Here is a 12205-nt window from a genome sequence, read left to right on the forward strand (position 1 = left end):
CCTTTGGCCGAGGTCACGATCGTAGGGTCCTGGGAATCAGCCCGACGTTGGACTCCCTGCTCAGCAGGGAGTCTGCTTCTCTGTCTGCCCGCTGCTTGTGCTCTCTCTCTCTCAAATAAATGAATAAAATCTTTTTAAAAAAATAATCAAGAACCACAAGAGAGTCATATTCAGAGAGAGGTGGCTTGTTTCTTATGTACCTGCACCAGACAATGTGGCTTGTGATTAAAGGGTTATCCAGATGCACAGAACCTCTGAGAAAACAATTGCTGTGTGCTAAGGCAGGGGGAGGTCCGGCAGACCGGATGGCTCATTCATCACCTTACGGAAGGCAGCCTCTTAAGATCATGTAAACGGGATGAAGAGCTCTCTCGGAAGGTTCCAACAAACATATGCCAGCCCTCTGAGTTCTCTGTCTGGGGTCATTTCACTTGAAATGACTCATCTTAATCTTTTAAGGTTCTGGGAAGTGTAAGATATATATCAGTCAGGAGGTCCCACATCTCTTAACTGCCGCCTTTATGACAGAGAAGAAATCCTTCCCGAATGACCACACTTGAAGGTAGGAAACAGCAGGGCAGAGTCCAGAGCTCTGCATGGATTGTTTACTAAAAAAATCCCTCATAATTTCCAGAGCAAAAACTGGATTTAGGAAGCTAAATTCAAAACTTATTTTCGTGACCTTCAGAAAGGACCCTTCAGCACAAAAATTTATCATAAATGTTACCATGCTTTGCCCTTTGAAATGAAACTCATTTACTTCAAGTTGAACATTGCTGGTTATTTTACCCACTTCTACTGCTGTATTTCTGGAGCATATTCCCCATCCTTTCCACAGATTTTGGTCTTTTTTTTTTTCCAGTGGAAAAGGAATTTGTTGGGTCATGTGTTCCTAGAATTCTTTCTGTAGTTTGTTCTTTTTTTTTTTTTTTTTTGATTTTTTTTTATTTATTTGACAGAGAGAGATACAGTGAGAGAGGGAACAGAAGCAGGGGGAATGGGAGAGGGAGAAGCAGGCTTCCTGTGGAGCAGGGAGCCCGATGCGGGGCTCGATCCCAGGACTCTGGGATCATGACCCGAGCTGAAGGCAGGCGCTCAACGACTGAGCCACCCAGGAGCCCCTCTGTAGTTTGTTCTAAGTCATTCATATCCTCTCTCCTAGTCTGTCACTCACCTCTGAACCATTTGCCCACTGTAATGGGTGAAAAGGGCTAATCTAGATGCAGCTCAATTCAACGCAGAGAGCTCCAGATTAAAAGCCAGGGACCAAGCCTATGATTTTCCTATCAGTAGCATCACATCCTTCTTGCTGCAATAAGCACTAAATCTTACAGGTAAGTGAGGCATTTAATAAACACTATATCCCTGGAACAACTTTATAAGCCCATAGAAATGAAAATCCATAAAATACCTAGAAAATTACTGCACAAAGCAGGTGAACAACAGATGAAGATTTTACTCTGATGTTGCTTCTGCCATTCATTTACTCACTCATACATTCATACATTCACGCATTCAGCAACTATTTATCGAATGGCTACTATTCGTAGCCACTAGAAATAGGATGGTGAACAAGGCAGACATGGTCCCAACAATCACAGAACTTACATTCTAGTGGGAGGAGGTATGTAGAGAAGTTGAGAGGAAACCACAATAGCTTATAATAAATGCGATACGTAATGGGAGAATCGTAGTGTGCTACTGGGACTACAGAGGAGGGACGACTAGCACAAGTGTGTGTGTGTGTGTGTGTGTATGTGTGTTTATGTGTGTAGCTGGTGACCAAGGGCTCCCATGATTAAATCCCAGTTGATACTTAAAATATGAGTTTAAGGGGCGCCTGGGTGGCTCAGTCAGTTAAACGTCTGACTTCAGCTCAGGTCATGATCTCAAAGGTCCTGGGTTTGAGCCTCAAGTCGGGCTCCCCACTCAAGGGGGAGTCTGCTTCTGGCCCTCTCCTTCTCCCTCTGCCCCTCCTCCTAATTACGCTCTCTCTAATAAATAAAATCTTTTAAAAATAAATGAAATAAGAGTTTAATTTAGACAAATAGAGGGCTGGGGTGGGGTGGAGAGACAAGGGAGAACCAGTACGTACAAAGGCCCAGAGGCTAAAAAGAAGATTCTATTAATTCCATAATGTTTCGGCGATCGTCCCACATTTCACTTCTCTTCTCTGTGACAGAAGGCGGTGTCTTAGCCAAACACTTGGGCAAGACTGTATTTGGAGTTGCAAGCTGCTGCCCGTAAAAGTTATTTTCTCTGTTTATAATGGTTAAGCTGTTTGACTATGTCATTTATTGCATTCCCCACTGAAAACGTGACCAGCTCACAGACAGGGAGCATAGCTCAGTGTATTTCCCAGAAGCCAGGGTAGTATTCCTTACACAATGGAAGCTTTAGAAATGCTGGTGCTAAACAAATAGATAAACAGCAGAGAGAGGTCGGCAACCAAGCTGGAACTCCCAGAATTTTCAAGGGAGCGGCAATGTTTATCCACGGAGGTTTTTAAGCCAGCATTACTTGCTGAAGTTCCAACAGTAGGAGCTTAGCCACAAAGAGTCTCATTATATAGTATCTTGGCAATCCAAATAGTCCCTCCCCTGACTGAATTTGGTTGACTCCGTCGATGACAGAGGCCAAAATCAGGAGTTTCGAGTCCTGTGAAAGGTTCCTTAGCTTCAGGGAGAGAGAGAAGAGCCGTTCCACCGTCCCGCGCCTCGCCACACCCTGAACTCAGGCCAGGCTGAGGGAAATAGCGTTGCATAGAGCGTGTGGCCCGTAGTATGAGGACATAAACATAAAGAAGTAGTTTCTGCCACTAAGATACATCTGGCACTTAGCAGTGGCTTGATAAATATTTGCTGAGAAACTGAGTGAACACAGTCCCACGTATTTCAACAAAACACTTACCACAAACTATGTTACAGTTTTGTTTTTATAGTGGGACTTTCTCCTAGGCTGTGGAAATTTTCGTATCCCATGGACTCTTTGTAGTCTCTACCAAAGGACCTCCCCTGCGGTCCCGAAGGAACCCCTGCCATTTCTTTTGAAGACAGTAAGAGCCGCAGCTGCTGAGGGGGCCCTGGTCCCCCCTCATGGAGACTTTGGCGTGCCTCTGCTCCGATGTCACCCTACCCTGTGCGCAGCTGTTGGACCCAAAGAGCTGCTCTGAGAGTCGCAGTAGCCCTAAGAGCTCCAGAGTCATCCTGAGAGAATGTTCTACAAAGAACGCACGTTTGTAGGTAAGCAGGACTCCACTCCACTCTTGGATTGCCCAACTGCCGGTGCTCCTGGCCCCCAAGAGCAGAGGGTTCTGACAGGAGGAATCAGTAACTTTATTTCCCGATGCAGAGAACAAACATATTCCTTTCCTCTGAAACCTGGAAAATCATATCCATTAGTGGCCTATTTATTCATAAACATCCTCAAAACGAGGGTTCTGTCTGCTCAGGTAAGGACAGTCTTAAATCTCAGGGAGTCAAGTTCTTCCTTTAATCAGCCCCAATAATACCAGTCAGAAGCTCTGGTTTCGAGTTCTCTGAGCCATATGAGCAAGCCATTTTGCTTCCAGGGCACTTTCCTCAGCCTCTTTGGCATAAACTGCAACGAGGTCTTAGCTATTTTCTGTTTGAAGTGGTGTCTCGGACTTTGGGATTCATGTGATCATTGAGCATGCTGAGAAAAATGAAGCAAACAGTGTGACATCGAGGTGAGGATTGCCCTTTCCAGTGATGGGGGGGTGGGGCAGACAAGATTAGCCAAATGGCAGTACTGTAACAGGCTCGAGGTGCAATTTTCATTACTCTCTGCAGAACGCGCACTGATCTAGGGAGGAAGGAAGACAATAATGAGCGGCACTGTCCCACAACTGAGCTTTACGGACACGAAAATGTTCTTCATCAAACTCCAACCTCTTTCATTTGTTTCTTCCTAATTCTCATCTCCTCAGGCTGGCTGGGAATATTCTCTTCCCTGGTTTCTGTCATCAGGTCCTTGGATCATCATCCATCACTCACTCAGCAAGTATGTATTAGGTCCCCGTCGTGTACCCGGCCCTGGGAGTAAGTTCCAGAGCTTCTGTCTAGTAATGAAGTATTTGAGGTAGAGAGTGGTAAGTACGATAAAAAGGCATCTATCTACAAGGCAAGGGGGCCAGGGAAGGAAGAACTTTCTTCCAGCAGTTCCTGATAACTTTCCTACAAGTAAGACCCTGGAGCTGAGTCCGTCAGGACATATGGGAGTTTCTGAGTGAATAAGTACAGGACGAGGAGCAGGGGGCCGGAGACAGAACTCCGGGGAAAGGAAGAAGGCTAGCAGCAGCCAATGCTTACTGATGTGTGTGTCACTGACACGTTTATCATGTCCTACGCACTCTTCCGTGTTCTTTACCGGCATTCATCTTTTTAATCCTTACAAAAACTATATGAGGTAGTTCCACTGTGGCAACTGACACACAGAGAGACAAGCAAGTTGGCCAAAATCACACAACTAAAAAGTGATGAGTCCACAGTAAGAATCAGAGCCTGAGCCCTTAACCGGTAGGATAGTGTGCAGAAAGAGATGTGCACGGGTCCAGAAATGCGAGAACAAGCCCTTCCGGTGGAAACAGGAGTCAATGCGAAGGGACAGAGTGGTCACGAGGGAGCATCAGAAGCAAATGAGAGTGAAGAGATAATGGCCACGTTAGAGAGGGTTGCATACCCTGCTGAAGTTTGTACTTTTTTGGGGGGGGGGTGTTTAATTTTTTTTATTATTATGTTATGTTAATCACCATACATTACATCATTAGCTTTTGATGTAGTGTTCCATGATTCATTGTTTGCGTATAACACCCAGTGCTCCATGCAGAACGTGCCCTCTTTAATACCCATCACCAGGCTAACCCATCCCTCCACCCCCTCCGCTCTAGAACCCTGTTTGTTTCTCAGAGTCCATAGTCTCTCATGGTTCGTCTCCCCCTCTGATTCCCCCCCTTCATTTTTCCCTTCCTGCTATCTTCTTTTTTTTTTTTTTAACATAATGTATTATTTGTTTCAGAGGTACAGGTCTGTGATTCAACAGTCTTACACAATTCACAGTGCTCACCATAGCAGATACCTTCCCCAATGTCTCTCACCCAGCCACCCCATCCTCCCCACCCCCACCACTCCAGTAACCCTCAGTTTGTTTCCTGAGATTAAGAATGCCTCATATCAGTGAGGTCATATGATACATGTCTTTCTCTGATTGACTTACTTAAGCCTCAGAGCACCGGGAGCCATGAAAGGATCTATACCCAAGCTCAGATCTGCATTGTTGGAAGATGACTGACAGCAGGGTGGAGGAGGGATTGCAGAGGAGCCAGCAAGCAGAGACCAGTTGAGACAGTAATGTCACTGTACAGGTGAGAGCAGGGAAGGGACAGGGGGAGGGGAGGGAGAGCCACAGGAGCTATTTAAATGATAGAATTTATAGAAGTAGGAGGGAATCCGGCAGGAGTGGAATTTGATCCAGAAGGAAAGGAGAGAATGACTTCTAGGTTCAGGCTTGGGTAGAAGCAATGCCATTAACCACAACAGGGAAATGCAAGAGAAGTATTTGGTTCAGGAGAGACACTTTGTTCAGTTGGGGAATACTACACTTAAGATGCCTGTTCCAGCTATCATTGCCATGAAACCAACCATCTTAAAACTTAATAGTTTATTTTATTTTTTTTAAAGATTTTATTTATTTGAGAGACAGAGAGAGCATGAGAGAGAGAGAGGGTGCACGAGCAGGGGGAGGGGCAGAGGCAGAGGGAGAAGCAGGCTCCCCGCTGAGCAGGGAGCCCGACAAGGGGCTCAATCCCAGGACCCCGAGATTGTGACCCAAGCCAAAGGCAGACGCCCAACCGACTGAGCCACCCAGGTGCCCCAAAACTTAATAGTTTAAAACAATAATTTATGCTTGTTGCTCATGGGTCTGTGAGTCAAGAGGGTTCAGCTGGGCAATTCTTGCTCGGAGTCTCTCAGATAATTACTGTCAGATGTTGGCTGGTCTGTAATCTTCTGAAGGCTCAGTTGGGCTGGTTGTCCAAAATAGCTCACTCCCATGGGCGGCGGCTGATGCTGGCTTTTGAATAGGAGTTCAGCGGGGCTTTTCCACCTACACATGGCCTCTCCATGTGACTTGAGCTTCTCACAGCAGGATAGCTGGCTTATAAGAGATAGAGTCCAAAGAAAAAGCATTTCTAGAGGCTTAGGCAGAAACTGCAAGGATTCTAATAACCTAGCTTTGGAAATCATTTAGTAGTTAGGAGTGGGTCACAGGGTCAGCCCAGATTCAAGGAGTGGGGGCTTCCTGGGACTTGAAGACTGAGAAACATATCTCACTGGGGCCCATCTTTGAAGACTAACACAGTGCCTTTGGGACATGCAGTTAGAGAAGTTTAATAGGTATTTAAGTTATGGGTCTCGAGTTCAGAAAGAAATCTGGGCTGGGAATCTAGCTGAGAAGATAATCGGTATGTAGGCAGTGATGAAAACCATGGATGTAGGGGAGCCTGGGTGGCTCAGTCGGTTAAGCGTCTGCCTTCGGCTCAGATCATGATCCCAGGGTCCTGGGATCAAGCCCCGCATCGGGCTTCCTGCTCCGCGGGAAGCCTGCTTCTCCCTCTCCCGCTCCCCCTGCTTACGTTTCCTCTCTCACTGTGTCTCTCTCTGTCAAATAAATAAATAAAATCTTAAAAAAAAAAAAGAAAGAAAAGAAAATCATGGATGTAGATGAGGTCTCCCAGGAGAATATGCATCACACAACGAAAATAACTCCAGGGGAAGAACCTTAAAACGCCAACATCTAAATGGTAAGCACTGGAACAATGAGCCCCTAACCAAGACCAAGAGCTACAGAAGCAGAGAAAACCATGAAATATACAAGCCAAACGCAACATGTCAAGAGTATCAGATGCTGCAGAGAGACAAAGTCGGGTGGGACCTGAAAACTGTTCTCACCAGCTTTGACAATTAGGTGTTCATGGGTGACTTTAGTAGGAATAGTTTTAGGGAATAGGAAAAAGCAAAGAAAAAAATAAAACAGACTGAAGTGAAATAGACAATGGTAGCTGAGAGAGAGCAGGCAAGAAACTATCACGAGACACACAATGGAAGGAAGACTTGTATTTTAAGATGGTTAGGGCAAGGACTCTGGGGTCGTATTGCCTATTTGCATGGATTTGCATATTGGCTCTCCCAGCTGTGTGATACTGATCGTTCTCCTAATTTAACCTCTCCAACCCTCACTTTTCTCCGAAGAAAGTGACATTTAAGCTGGCACTTGAAGGAGGACCAGGAATCAGCCAGGCAGCGGGTTGGGAGAATAAAGGTTTTGGCTGGGGTAACAGCAAGGATGTGAGTTTGGAATACACTTGGCTTGTGCAAGAAAAAGACTGGAGTGGGACGGCCTGGCAGGAGACGCAGGAGAGGCAGGGGGCGATGTGGTCCATGGAGTAGCATGAGACTAGGGGAGGAGGAGACAGGAGTCTGATCTTTCTGGGCGTTACACTTGGTGCAGGGGGGGGGGGGGGGGGGGGGGGACATGGGTTTTATTCTAAGTCCAAAGGGAAGTCATTAGAAAGTTATAAACAGATGAATTACATTATTTGACACATTTTAAAAAGATCACTCATGGGGGCGCCTGGGTGGCTCAGTCGGTTAAGTGTCTGCCTTCAGCTCAGGTCATGATCCCAGGAATTGAGTCCTGTGTCAGGCTCCCTGCCCAACAGAGGAGTCTGCTTCTCCCTCTCCCTCTCCCCCTGCTTGTGTGTGTGCGCGCTCTCTCTCTCTCTCAAGTAAATCAATAAATCACTCTGTTTTTAAAAATAAACATACACCTACCCAGCAATTCTACTCCTAGGTATTCACCCAAAACAAATGAAAACATGTGTTCACAAAAAGACTCATGCAAGAATATTCATAGCCATTTTATTTGTAGTAGCCAAAACCTGGAAAAAGTTCACATATCCATCAATTAAAAAATTATAAACACACTGTAATATATTCATAAGTAGACTATTACTCAGCAATAAAAGTAAGTGAATTACTGATATAGGCAACAACATGCTACGTGAGTCCATTCCTATGACTCTCTAACAGGCAAAGGCCACCTATAATGGAAAAAACTTCGAATGGTGGTTTCTTCTGGGGTAGGAGTGGGAGCAGGGGTTGCCTGGGAAGGGTTTTTAGGGAACTTCCTGAAGGCATAGTTAATGTTCTGTACTTGAAAAGAGTTAGGGTTCAACAGTTGCCCAAACTCAGCAAATGTAAATTTAGGAGTTAAATTTCATATTAAAACAAACCAAAAAACCCCACACAATTATTGAACTCTCATGAATTATATGTATGCTGAAGGCTTTTTACAGGGAAGGGTACTAATATCTGCAATTTCTTTGAAATACACCCAACTTAAGGTAGATTTGTGATGAACAGGGGGAGAGATTGATGGCCAGAAATATAGTAAAGCAAGTATATGCGTTTTGGGCTGAATTGTGTCATCTCAAAATTCACATGTGGAAGTCCTAACCCCCATTCCTGGGAATGGAACACTATTTGGTGATAGGAGGTTTCAGAGGTAATTAAGGTAATATGAGGTCATCTGGGTGGGTCCTAATCCAGTGAGTGGTCTCCTCACAGGAAGAAGAGATGAGGATACAGAACACAGACCGAGGGACAACCATGTGAAGACACACGGAGAAAATGGCCGTTTGCAAGCCAAGGACATGAGCCTCAGAAGAAACCAAACCTGCTGACACCTTGATTTTGGACTTCTAGCCTCCCAAATTGTGAGAAAATAAATTTTTGTTGCTTGAGCTATCCGGTCTGTGGTATTTTGTTATGGCAGCCTTAGCAAACTAATACATATAAGGAAAATGTTAATGGCAGAAACTAGGTAATAGGTATGAATATTCACTACAAAATTACTTCAGCTTTGCTGCATATTTCAAAATTTGCATAGTAAAACATTGCGGGGGAGATCACTCTGATCTCTGTGTTTAAAGGATTTAGGGAACTGTGGAAGGTGGGAGGAGGGGGTTACAGTGACTGAAGTGAAGAATGGCAGGAGCTTGTTCTAGGATGATGGTGAGAGTAGGCTTGGAGAGAAATGGGCAGATTCTACATTTACATGAGAAATGGAAACAGCAGGACTCTCTGAGACACTGGATACAGAATATGAGTGAAATGACAAAATCAAAGATGCCTGCTATGTATTTCTACAACTGTGTGGCCAGTCATATTTACTAAGATGGAAAATATACGAGTCACGGGAGCAAATCCCAAGTCTTGTTTGGTCCTGTTATGTTTGAAATGCCCATGGGATATCCACCTGGCATGGTCAAGGAGTAAGTTAAATATAAAACGTAGAACTCAGATGATGCAAAGCATCTGAATGGCTTAGCACCAGGCCTGATACATAGTAAACATAATAAATGCTTAGTATTACCGCTAATTATTTTTGTAATTATAGGAGGTGTGACTAGAGGTAGATCTATTAACACTGAATATAGTATACTGGTATATTCTGCCTGAGAAAGGAGATAAGATTAAAAATATATGATTAGGGGGTGCCTGGGTGGCTCAGTCGTTAAGCGTCTGCCTTCGGCTCAGGATCCTGGGATTGAGCCCTGCATCAGGCTCCCTGCTAGGCAGGAAGCCTGCTTCTCCCTCTCCCACTCCCCCTGCATGTGTTCCCTCTCTCTCTGTCTCTCTGTGTGTCAAATAAATAAATAAAATCTTGAAAAATAAAAATATATGATTAAATCTGAGATGCTATGTGAAATGGCTAATAGAAAGCCATTTGCACAAGCCCCTGCACCGAATAACATAGGGCTGAGTGAGCTCAGGCTGTCCTGTTATCTCATCCATCCTTCGGGCAACATCACTTCCAAATCAACTCAGAGAAATGATAATTTATTCTCCATTAAATAACTCATCCTAATGTTTAATAACTACTAGAGTCACTTGGGTTTTTTTTTCCCAATTTGAATTTGTCTAAATATAGCGAGAGCTCAAATTCTTGGCCCCAGAATGCAGCTTCTTAAAATCTTAATATATGGTATGATTTTGTTTCTGTTTATCTGATAGTTCAGAGTCCCTGGATGGACTTGCAGTACAGTATCCTTGGATGCAAAAATGTAACACATTTTAGACATCTTTGTTAGAATTTTATATTCTTCATTAGATACGGCACATAGATAGCGCCCCTAGAATAACCATGTAGGCAGGAAAATTGGGGGGGCAATGAAAACCTGTCATCCATGTCATTATTTCTGCATTCAGCCTTTCGGGAGGAGGAGAAGTGTCACTCAGGGCATCTCTGCAATTGCCTGAGCTGCATCGGTGTCCCCGGCTGCCTGACACGATCCTGTCGAGCTTGCTGACACCCTCCTGTTTCCTCCCCCATCTATGCATCCCTACTCTCTTCTCAGTGGAAACAGACCCGGTATTTGTTCCAACTGAATGGTAAATAGTAGCACGCACAATTTTGATGGGGTTTCCCTTTTTGAAAGAACAGCTACCAGCTGCCTTGGGTGCTCGACAATGTGCTAGACACCACGCTCAGTGTCATTTCATTCACCCTTCGTAGCAAAGGTCCTCCGAGGTGGTATCTATTGTTACTTCATCTTACAGATGAGGCAGCTTATACTCTAGGAGTTTAAGTAACCTGCTCCACTCGTAAGTGAGGGAACTGGGGTTCAAAATGAAGTCAGACAGCCAACAGAGAAAAATCTCCTAACTGCTGTATGTATCCTCAGCATCACTGATGAGCATGCCCTCAGGAGGCCAGAGGCTTAGCAGGGTGGGCTGATTCCCCTGACTCCTCAGCAGCCATGAAGCTCCCAGCTTTCTGTTCTGCCTCTGAGGGAAGCGCTGAATGATCAGTTCCTTTTCTGTATGAATCTGAAGGCTTCCCCAGCAAGGCCTCCTACATGGGCCCTCAGACCCTCTCAAATCCCCCCTCACCCCTGTAGTGTTTTTCCAGGGCATAAACCTTCCCATCTCCCAGTGAAGATGAATCCATCTGGATTAGATTTAGCTACTGGAGATGGGGCGGAAAAGGAGAAAGAGCAGCTAGCTATAAAAGGCCATAGAAAGACCAGGAAACTATTCAGGAATAAGTAGGTAGGCTCTGAAGTCAAACTTCACCTACCAAGCTGCTGATTGCCAATCGGCCCATTCCAAAAAGAATGAAAGGCTAATGTTCACCTGCCCCCAGTCTATTCTTTCCACTCTGGAGCCCACACATCCAGCGTATGGGACTTCACACAGCACTAAAACCAAGCTCCCACCTTGCTTCTTGCTCCTCTTGCATTATATGCATTTATATTTTAAAAAGCTGATCATCTGGAGAAAGGAGTTCATTTCTCAACAAAATCTACAGCTGGTATAAATCAAAATTTCCATAAGGCTTTCACTCCATGTTGCTCTGCTGGGCACCAAGAAAGCATCTCTGCTTGATCTGGAGAATGGTGATCACTGGTGAGCTACTCTGCGCCACTGGCCTCATTCAGACCATCTCTAAGGTGTCCCATGGGGGCCTAAGCTGTTTAGTAGAGGCTTCAGGAATGGGCTGGAGAATAATAGTAAAAAGATTTGCCTGGGAGTGCTGGGGTAATTCTATTACTTAAGTCACAAAGTCAAGTTAATTCCAATGAAATATTTATGAGGTTTATTTACTATCTATCTTCCACATTAGACTAGGGCTGGATTAAGAGGCAACCCAGCCAGCCAAACATCAATCTAAAAGGGGAGCCAAAACCACGTACTGCTAAAACCTGGCCGGGATGTCATAAGAAGGAAGCAGTGTGTATTGACCTCATCACTTTTAGAGCACTAAATATGAACGGAAGAAGCACTAAATGCCTCCCAGCGAGAAGGAAAAATATCAAAGGAACAAGTTAAACTGCATTCTAAGGAGCTGGAAGGAATTAGCCCCAGGGCTTTTGCTTTGCTGGATGAAACTTACAGATTTGAGGGTAGCTAAATTGCTCTGGACCAGAGAGAAGAGGCAGAGAGCACTCCCGCTAAGAAGCACTCCGATCCCTCCCTCTTAGTTCAAGGGATGCCAAATAATTCCCTTGGCCAGGGTAGCCACCCGTCTTGGTGTGCCTCTGGCTGGAGGGAGAGCTCCGTGCAGACAGGGCTACCGCTGTTCTGTTCAGGACTGTCCACTCAGCATCTAGCTCTGTGCCTGC

The 12205-nt window shown here is 45.0% G+C and overlaps 1 long non-coding RNA gene across 4 annotated transcripts; it reads left to right on the forward strand.

Moving 5' to 3' along the window:
* Positions 1 to 527: 527 nt before the first annotated feature.
* On the forward strand, positions 528 to 9012 carry LOC118019082. 4 transcript variants are annotated; one of them, XR_004681566.1, is made up of 5 exons: positions 528 to 562; positions 1163 to 1334; positions 2928 to 4023; positions 5241 to 5383; positions 8646 to 8832. It is a non-coding gene; the product is annotated as an uncharacterized LOC118019082 (long non-coding RNA). The 4 variants fall into 4 exon arrangements; XR_004681565.1 differs by lacking the exon at positions 528 to 562 and having other exon boundaries at positions 1078 to 1334; positions 8646 to 8831; XR_004681564.1 differs by lacking the exons at positions 528 to 562; positions 1163 to 1334 and having other exon boundaries at positions 2155 to 3709; positions 3813 to 4023; positions 8646 to 9012.
* The last annotated feature ends 3193 nt before the right edge of the window (positions 9013 to 12205 follow it).

This window comes from Mirounga leonina, unplaced genomic scaffold, assembly GCF_011800145.1.
Source record: "Mirounga leonina isolate KUSES-001 unplaced genomic scaffold, KU_Mleo_1.0 Mir_173, whole genome shotgun sequence".
NCBI classification, from domain to species: Eukaryota; Metazoa; Chordata; class Mammalia; order Carnivora; family Phocidae; genus Mirounga; species Mirounga leonina.